The sequence below is a fragment of the Zingiber officinale genome, unplaced genomic scaffold, assembly GCF_018446385.1.
Source record: "Zingiber officinale cultivar Zhangliang unplaced genomic scaffold, Zo_v1.1 ctg136, whole genome shotgun sequence".
Lineage (NCBI taxonomy): Eukaryota > Viridiplantae > Streptophyta > Magnoliopsida > Zingiberales > Zingiberaceae > Zingiber > Zingiber officinale.
This window is the reverse complement of record NW_024589832.1, coordinates 63,750-74,029: the sequence shown is the minus strand read 5'-3', so window position 1 is coordinate 74,029 and position 10,280 is coordinate 63,750. Positions and strand designations below refer to the sequence as shown.

The 10,280-nt window shown below is 30.0% G+C and overlaps 1 long non-coding RNA gene across 4 annotated transcripts; it reads left to right on the top strand.

The window, feature by feature from the left end:
• Positions 1 to 5,581: 5,581 nt before the first annotated feature.
• On the top strand, positions 5,582 to 7,932 carry LOC122036318. 4 transcript variants are annotated; one of them, XR_006127358.1, is made up of 7 exons: positions 5,582 to 5,805; positions 5,937 to 6,004; positions 6,918 to 6,979; positions 7,070 to 7,131; positions 7,223 to 7,306; positions 7,457 to 7,549; positions 7,710 to 7,932. It is a non-coding gene; the product is annotated as an uncharacterized LOC122036318 (long non-coding RNA). The 4 variants fall into 4 exon arrangements; XR_006127361.1 differs by lacking the exon at positions 5,937 to 6,004 and having other exon boundaries at positions 7,423 to 7,549; XR_006127360.1 differs by lacking the exon at positions 5,937 to 6,004 and having other exon boundaries at positions 5,583 to 5,805; positions 7,448 to 7,549.
• Positions 7,933 to 10,280: the final 2,348 nt, after the last annotated feature.

Sequence of the window (10,280 nt, the reverse complement as noted above, 5' to 3'; positions counted from 1 at the left end):
AGTCATCCCCGCGAGTATTCGGTTACCCTAATCTGCTCCAAGCTTATCCTCAACTTCGTTCAAGGCCATATATCCCACATTATATCTAGTCTAGAGCATACCTTTGATACTAGTTGTTGTGCTCAAAGGATATCCACATATCTTCACAATGACATAATATTGTCCACTTTGGATCTAAACCCTCATAACTTTACTGTTGATCTCTTTCTAAAATACTTCATACCAATAAAAATATCCTACATTATTTTAACCCCATAATTTTTTCTAAATCTTTCCAATATAAAATAAATCCCAACACTCTTTCTCCTCTTCCTCTTCCTTTTCATTCTCCTCCTCCTCCGCTTCCACTTTCACTTCACCTGACGACTTCTGCGATCGTTGCCCTTGAAATAAAATAAAATAAAATAAAGAAATAAATGGAAATTAAAAAGAAAATCAAAAGTGAGAAGAGAAGTATGTTAAAAGACACTACACATTAATCTTGTATAATGATTAATTTTTTCTTGCTATTTATATTGATCAAGAAACATACCACTATAAAATGATGGTTAAACTTATGAGCTCTTTTATTTTCTAATTGCAAAATCTAAATGAAATTATATAAATCGTATTATGTAAGTATGTTAAGTACATTTTATTGACCATACAGCAGTAGCATGTTCATATAATCTCTAAACATTCACGATAAAATATTTATATAGTCTCTAAACATTACGACTCAATTTTTTTTTCTCCAAATAAAAATACTTCAAAATTATCCTTTGGTGGCATCGAACTTGTCATCTCTTATAGAACTATTGACATTTTATTTATTATTTGCTTCAAGATTTTTTTGTAATTTTTATTTTATGATTTACAAATAAAATATAGAATAAAAATGGAACATAACAATTCTATATTTATTAGAGTAGATTGGTGTGAAAAATGTTAATCACAGCCTTAACATTTCTTTTATCGGTGATAACAATTAAGTAGGGGTTATATATATATATATTAAAAAAAAGTTGATGGTGTTATTGGATTAACATGGAGTAGATTAAAATCTAAATGGAAAATTAATTTTAGTTATTTAAGTATTTGAATATACTAAGGTGGAGAAGCTATTTGGCAATAAGGACAAGGAACATTATAGAATTTAACATTATAATAAAAAATTGATATAAAATTCATTAATAAGCATTGAACACGCACATTAATTGCGAAAAAAGTATAATGTTCATGACAACTATTTTAGATCTACTTGCTAAAAGTATAATGTTCATGATAACTATTTTAGATGGACTACATACAATATTAATGCATTATCAAATGGAAAATTACTCTCTTTTGGTATAGAATTAATGGACAAATAATTAAGTGAAACTCTTAAGCATGGGCTTTATAATTTTACAATTCAAACAAAATATTAAAAAAAAGAGTATTGAATACTAAGGATTTATGCTATCTAACTAAAAGAAGACTATATGGTACCTTGAAAAATTCTTCACGGTTATTAGTAAAGGATCAAATGCCTTCGCTATAAGCATGGGCTTCATTCCGGTTATATATAATTGGCAGTTCAATATTTGATGTCCTTGGTATGTGCATGAATGTTTAATTCAATGTCTTGGCCATTTGTACTAATGGTTAGTAGTCACCCGTGATTTATCTCCTCCATATTGGCCTAGGGATGGGTTGGCGGGAGCGCTGTGGGCGAGCGAATTACCTTTTACCACATGAATGTTTAATTCAATAAAATTTGGAGTTAATTTTTAAATTGTATAAAATAATTTATTAGGTGTCTAATTTTTTTCGATACAAAGGACCATATCTTTCGTATTTTATCTGTCTTTATATTTTAGTGTCAGTGTAATCTTACAGTGATATCATCTTTTACTCTTTATCTTTATATTACAATGTCAGTCTAATCAATGATATCATCTTTTACTCTAATGATTAAAAGTATATTTTTTTTTATCTATTTCTTTTAGAATAATTCATGTATTCAGTTTTGATATCTCTCGTAATTTTCTATCGATGAGTAAATTGGGAAGCGTTTGCAGAGATCCATCCAGATGGCAGTGTTATTAGAGTTGTCATCTCACTAAAAAAAAATTCCAATAGTGTAACGTAACTAGGATTTGATCTTTAGATGTCTGATTAATCGCTTAAACAATCTAATTATCACCAGTGCATTCAATGCTTTTTAAATTACTTTGCTCATTCCAATAGGCCTGTCAAACCAACTTTCTACTTACGCTACAAATATTCATCCCGTAATAATCAACTATAGATTTTTGATTTATCTCCTCACAAATAATCATGGACCAATTGTATGAAATTGTCAGGAGCGTCAATATTAATTGTCACATTGTATTAACCACTTGACTCGACTCCAAGGATACTTATTTTTTAAAAAATAAACATTTTAAAATCTAAAAATGATTTTAAAATAAAAGAAATATAAAATTATAATGTTATAAAATAAAGTATTTTTTAATTTAAAATTATCAATAATATATTAAAAATAAAAGAATAATATAAATTTAATCTAATTTTTAAGAGCAAAAATACTATTAAGCTTGATAAAATAAAAAACTTAAGCTCGAAGCATAGTTGTTTTGAAAGATCAAAGGATAGTTAAGCGAAAATGAGTTAGAAGTACTTATGTTATAGACATTTGGGATGACAGGTAAATGTTAATTTATCCTATAAAAATTTAGTGTTTTGCAGCAAACAAAAGATTTAATTTGTTGAAAAGAGAGAAACGTAACAATATATATTATATAGATAAGTGTGATTCTTTGTGATAGTTTTTTTGGGAAACAATATATACAATAACATAGTTAATTTATCCTTTAAAAAGGTATTGTTATTTTCTGAAACAAAAAATAATAAGGAAGTAAAACTAATATTTTAAACAGGCCTGTAATTATAAACTCCATTCTAAAATTTATCATTCATAACGAAAAACTTTAATAAAATCAAAATTGCAAAGAGACGATCGACTTATTAACGTAGAAATAAACACCCGCTGGTATATTAGAAAATTGATCACCCCTCACAGGAGCAGGTTGAGGAATTCCGGATTGCTAGATGAGACCTAAGGAACAGCAGCAGCCGCAGGAGTGGAGGAATAAGAAATCCAAACAGAATCAACTGTTGAAATAACAGTTGCACTCGTTTCAGTCTCATTTGATTAGCAACACTACTGTTCTCTGCCTGCTCTCGGGCTAGCTAAAATCAAAATGCGAGTAAAAATGATCTTATCTGCTTATATAAAGCCATGTTTAGCGATATATTGGCGTAAAACTATAACAGGATAAAAATATATATCAGATGAAATAAAAATGAAAAAGCTAGCTAAAACCTTAGGATCATCAGGAATTGCCCATTGGGATTGCTTTGTGGCCTTGTTATAGTAGTATCTACAACAAATAAAAATTATTTTACCACTGGAACAAAAACAGCAGTTCTCGATTGATGGAGGAACTTAGAAGACTAGAAGAAATAGTTAGAGCGAGAAATCAGTGCATACTTTTGACCATCTGAGGTAGTTAACTCCCTCCAGTCAGTGGATGCCCTCTGATAAAAATAAAAAATAAAAAATAATGTTACTGCAAAGACTACTGAGATTTCCAATAAAAGAATAAGTGAGGAGCAATAAATAAAGACCAATAAAAAATTATTTAAAGAGTAAGTTCAACCAGATATATTTATATTTAAGTAAAGAAAGTAAGATGAAATTTGGCACAATCACATCTCAAATTCAAGATATACAAGTCACGAATAAAATCAACAAATGTTTGAGGGCAGATCTAGAAGAAGAAGGATAGAAACACCATGCGTGCCTGATCATATAAAACGGGTAAGCAAACACCATGCTTGAGAAGAGTTGTACTTTAAAATAGGAGGCAAAGAATATATATCCTACTTACAAGCATAGTACGTCTTAGTCAAGAACACTTAGTGACAACTTGGTTAATTAATTATAGTACAATCAACGTGTTATTGGCCGCAGATGTATGACAAGATACGTACCGACAAATTAAATACTGTAGAAAATAATCATGTAGAGAAGATATATACCTTTGTGTGAGAATTTTGAAAAGTACAAATGTGATAAACTTTAAAATTAATCAAGTAACTTTATCGATATGACTATGCTAAACTTTTTATAACAAGGCAAACATGAACCTAAAGAGTTAAACCAAATACAATACAAAAGAGTTAAAGTGAGGATGTTGTGTTTAGCAAACCTCGCAGATATAATTAAAGACCACCTTAATTAGCAATATAATAGATCTTTTGTATAAATAAATATTTCTCGTTGGTCACATCAACTAGATGATACATATAACACACCGAAAAGGTGTCGCATATGTCAAACATGAACCAGACTAACCAAATTAACCACGATCAAAAAAAATAATTGGTGTGATATGAAGTCCGTACCAAAAATAACAAGAATATCAATGTTTCGTAAAATGACTTACCTCAATAGGCGTCATCAATTCAAAGGGTTTCTCTCAGACAGATTGCCTAGTCTTCTTATTATAATAGTATCTGAATCATAACAAAAAGGAATAATATACAAAACCAATGAAAGGACGACAAAGAATATATACCATGTACTAATATGAGACATAACACACCACTGACATTTTAATTAGTGGAACATTGACGGACGTCGATGAGAGTAATTTACCTCTAAGTAGCAATCGCAATCATAAATAGAAATAGCTAGTAACTTCATAAAAGTAAAACATAAAATAAGCATAATTACTCAATGCGCACCTTTTTCCATCGGTAGCAATGTGCTCTTGCCAGTCAGAAGATGCTTGTTCCGTAGAATTTGAGTGTACAGTTTGTGTCTTTTTTCATCAAAGGTAAAAAGTTAAGAAAGGAGATTACAATATTCACATGACAACTTTATCACTGAAAAATAAACAAATAAAGGAAGAAAAATGTAAAAAAATTAATAATAAAATAATAAAAATATCACTACTAGAAAAGTTAGTTTTAACGACGAAAATTAACGACGGTATCAAATACCGTCGGTATTGGTGGTTCAATAACGACAAGATTTTGTGCTCGTCATTGATGTATATATATATTTTAATCACGATATTTTTTCCCGTCGTTAATGCTTTGTCATTAATGATGGTATTTTATGTTTCGGTCTTTAATATCATACTTTTAACGACGGGATTTTCACTCGTTAACCATGATTTTTTTTTCTCATGAAAAAATGTTACTTTTTTGATGTTTTTTTATTGAACTAGAAATTTAAGCTGATTTTTTTTAATGGGCTGAAGTCTAAATTTTTTAAAACATAAAAACACGATTGTTTTCTAAATTTTTATTTTTATTTATTTATATATAAATTTAAGAGTCGGTTGACTTAATAAAGCTAGTGCACTAAAATAAAAATAAATATATCAATTTTAAAATTAGTGATCATTTATCTCTCACTTTTAAAATCATTCAAACAGGGGAATTTTGAAAAAAGAAAATTGAGGAATTTGAATTTAGAAATTTGAATACACAAAGACTTTATTCAGTCAATATTGATCATTAAATTTTTTTAATATATGTACATATCTATTAGGTTGCCCTAATCAACTTTTTTTCCTTTCCCTCAAATTTGCTCCTTTTCGTATCCGAGCCTCCTTCACTCGAACACGAGGTCGCGCGGCGAGGGCGCCCGGGCGACCTCACATGGCGATAAGGACGGTTACGGCGGCAAGGACGCTCGCGACCACTTCAAAGCCTCCAGTGCTCAACATCTCCACCTTCTCCAAGATCGAAAGCGACCAAAACAAGGTGTTTTTTTCCCCAAATCGCATTACAGAATCTAGGTTTTTAAATCCTAATCTTTTTTTTTTTCACTGATTCACAATGATTGCAATACTTGAGATGAGGTTAGGATCTAGGGTTTTGTTCTTATTGCATAGGGTTTTTTTTTCAACTGTCAAAGATGAGGCTATCTTCTTCAAATCGATCACCACAATACCACAAGAAGGTAACTGTACTCTAACAGCCTCACGTGAGGTTTATATGTTTATTCAAGAGAAGATTTGATAGCTATCTTCCACATCTGTTGTGTTGTGAATGTTAGAAATGGAGCAACCGAGTAACTAGCATGACATCTTCACTTTCTGATTTGTTGATTGATATTGCCTTTTGACTCTCAAGTTTATATTATTAATTATGGTTTCGCAAAGAAGTACAGGCATTTCCAAACTCATAAGCACATACCTTATAGGTAATAAAAACTTGATCTTGATATAATAATTCGGTGTTTTTTTAACTTCATAGCACGTTTGGCAAATTCTTCTTTGAGGCTGATGTTTCAATAGTGACAAGTATGCAGAATCTTAGATGAATTTGTATTGTTTCTCTTAGTTTATAATTTATTAATTTTTATAAGTTTCTTCATGTCCATACTAGCCACTGTTTGTGAGACTTTTCAACCCCTAAAATTAATCTGTACTATACATGCTTTTTTATGAGCAGCTTGACAGGAAGGGTAAAGAGTGAAATGGAGGGTGAAAATAAAATTTGAGATGTTTGCACAGTTTTTTTCTGAATCAAGAATATTTGATCAATTTCAGGGTTTTTGTCATTTCTGAAAGGAAATGATTTCTTTTGGGGGTTGAGTTATAGTAAACAATCAATTAGGCATAACACTTTAGGATCTTTGGTGACTAACGAGAAATGTACAAACTAAATTGAGTAGAGAATTTTGTCTTTTCCTAAGCAAGTTTTGTTTTATGACTATAAATTGACTTTTCTTTGGAATCTTTTTCTTGTTTTTATTTACTCCATCCAGCATAACAAATTTTGTTATATTTTACATCTTCCTACCATGGGATTTTGTTGAATTGTTTTATAGGCAATGTGTTTTTGGTTTCATATAGTGTATCCTTTTACAGGGAGAATAAGAATCGTACAGGAACTGCAAGCTATGCCAGTGTTAATACACATATATTGATTGGTGAGTTCTTGATCCTTAAATATTAATGTAAATATTATGTACTTGACATTGTTCATTTGTATTTATTAATACATGATTGTTTACCTACAGAGCAAAGCCAAAGATGATTTGGAATCTCTTGGTTACGTTCTTATGTATTTTTTAAGAGGAAGGTTAACATCTGTCCATCTACCGTCTTTCTTTTCATTTTTGTTTCAATTGGATAATTAATATGATATCCCTGGTGGTTTTATTTTGCTTCAGCCTTCTTTGGAAAGGGCTTAAAGCTATCAGTAAAAGGCAAAAATATGACAAAATTAGTGAGAAGAAAGTGCTTACCCCTTTGAGGTAATTCAAAATCCTTCTTTTACATACTTGAGAAAAATTTAGTCAGCCACTTTTATTTTTATTTCAATTTGCATAATGATTGTGAGAGATTTTAGATTTTTGATGATGTAAACCAGGCACTTTGTAAGTCATTTCCTTCAGAATTTACAGATTATTTCCACTACTGTTGATCCTTGAGTTTTGAGGACAAGCCGGATTATTCATACTTAAGGAGGCTATTCCGTGAGCTATTTATTCGAGAAGGTTAGCAAAATTATAATTATTGCCTATTGTTCTTATTCTTTTTTATTGAATTAACATTCCACTTTATACTCTGTCCATGTTAATGTGGTATACAAATTTGGTCCTTAAGAATTCTAAGTTCTAACACTTTTTTTTTTGTTTTTTTGTATATTTATTATAGGTATGGGAGAGTTGAAGCGAAATAGACTTGGAGCTTTTGAGAACGTCAACATTTTGCATATGAAGACTTTAAAGAAATGAATACTTAGCTTTTGATGTAAATAGATGTTAATTTTACTAGATGATTACTAACATTTGATATCTAGTTTAATGATGTGTAGAAATAATTGTCATAAATTACTGGATGATATTTTAATATATATGGTGGGGTTTAATTTTTAATATATTCTGTTTTAATTTTTATTAGTATTCATTAATATATTTATTAAAAATATATATATTTTGACAGGTCTGAATTAGTGATATTATCGTTGTCATTAATGATGGTATACTAAATTGTTCTTAAATAATTAAACGACATTAAATTATTAATAATGATACGTAAATCGTTGTTATTAATAGCGGTACATTTTATCGTTGTTGTTGTCATTAATGATGATTTTCAAATCTGTTGTTATTATCACCAACGACAGTAGCGTATACCATCGTTAATTAATTCCCAACGGGAGTTTTAACTATAGGAATTGCCCCTTTAACGACGGGAAATACCGTCGTTAAAGGGTCTTTTTTTAAGTAGTGTATACAATTGACATTATTACCATGTCCTTTCAATAAAATAGACTATATATTTATTTTGTTTCATTTGTTCATCTTAATTGTGGGATTGTAACCATTTGCCCTATATATAGGTCTATATTCATGATAACATACTTCATCACATCAAAAATAAACAAATAAAAAGGAAGAATGCAAAAAACAAAAAAAACAAAAAAACAAAATATACAATTGGCATTATTACGATGTCTTTTCAATAAAATAGACTACATATTTCCAATCTTCTTAATTATTAATATTACCACGACTCTTTTCCGTGCTCTACATTGGGCTGTACCAGTACAGCCTATAAAGTATAAGAACCAAGCAAAGAAACTTCCATGGAGAGAGATACACAAATCCTAAGTGGGAAAATATATAAATGTTAATGAAATGACATCGTGGAAATTAATCTTAATAGATTTATATATAACTAGAAGACAGGAAATGACTATTTAATTGCTTGGCACCATTAGTTCGCATACTTTCCTTCTAAGAGCATCCATAATGAGAAAATTACTTTGTTTGCTTTTTTTTTTTATAAAAAAAATGTCCGGTGATTTCAAATATCTCTAAAATATCCTCTTCCAATATGGGATATTGAGATTGATAGATATTAAGAAAAATATCCTTTCTAAATACTCTCTTACTAGAATTATGGTTAGAATATATGGAAATTTGAGTAATGATTTTACAAAGAAAAACAAAAAAACTTATTATATTTTATTTATACTTTCCATCTAACAATACTTTTTTGTGCATATTAATTATATAATAAAAAATAATATTTATTTTGTCTGCAAGAGACCACATGGGAGGTCACATCTAAATATGGCTTAAAATGACGACATAAGATAGTTTTTAAATTTGCCGGTGAAATGGGAGGCCACATGTAAGTGCAATTGTCAAGAGTGTAAGAACTCAAATTTACAGAACTTAGAATGACTTAACTCTTACTCAGCTTGAACTAATTAACTCAAAATGGAGTCCCTCGGGCCAAAGTAAATCAACTCAAATTGACCTTTGCGTTTAGAACATGTGGTGCTAGCATGATGGAGTTGTATAAGCTTAGCCAAGGACGGCCATATAATGACTATCCTAGGCACTAATTCAGCTCATACTCAATTGCACTTCTTTAATGGTGCAATCGAAGAAGAAATTTGGCTAAATTTAAGATTAGCATTAAAGCCCACTTCTTATTTAGCCCAGCCCTTCCATACCCCAAATGTCGATTGCACTTTTAATTCTTGAATCCATCCTTGAACGTAGCCTAGCTAGTGACCTCGGTATGAAAAAGCCTCCTAAAGCCGATGCGGTAGTTGGAAGTATTCAAAGCCGAGTTATAACCACAACAACATAGGCTTTTATGAGTCTGATTTTTGAGGCTTGTGTACTAATTAGTCAATTTTGTAATATGTAATATGCTATATATGAATAAGAAATGGAAAAAATCATATATATTAAATTAACTTATTTCAGAGAATTTGACACTAAAGCTTTGAGCTAAATATTGGAAAGGGTAGCTTCTTCCCTCGGTACGAAAGAGATATCTACATGTTGACTTTTGCTAATAGAAGAATCTCTTAGTTGGAGAGGAAGAGCTCTTGCGAGTAGCTAGACCATCAACTACCCTTATTTTAAGTTGATGAAAACATTTAAGGTTAGGGTGAACCCTTTACCATATATATATATATATATATATATATATATATATATTATTACTAATTTTTTTAATTTTTGTAAAAATCAACATAATAATTATCTTTTACTTCATTGCTATTAATATTTTATAATAATTAATTGATATCCTACCTCTATATATATATATAGTTTTGTTATGCTACGGACTCTATCCTACGGATTGCTACGGACTTTGCCATGTCTTTTTAATTTTAATTTTTTAAATGCAACTTTTCCTTTTTTTTCTCTCGCCGAAACCATGAACACCGTTCGTGTGCCAAGCGCCTCCTCGCTGCTC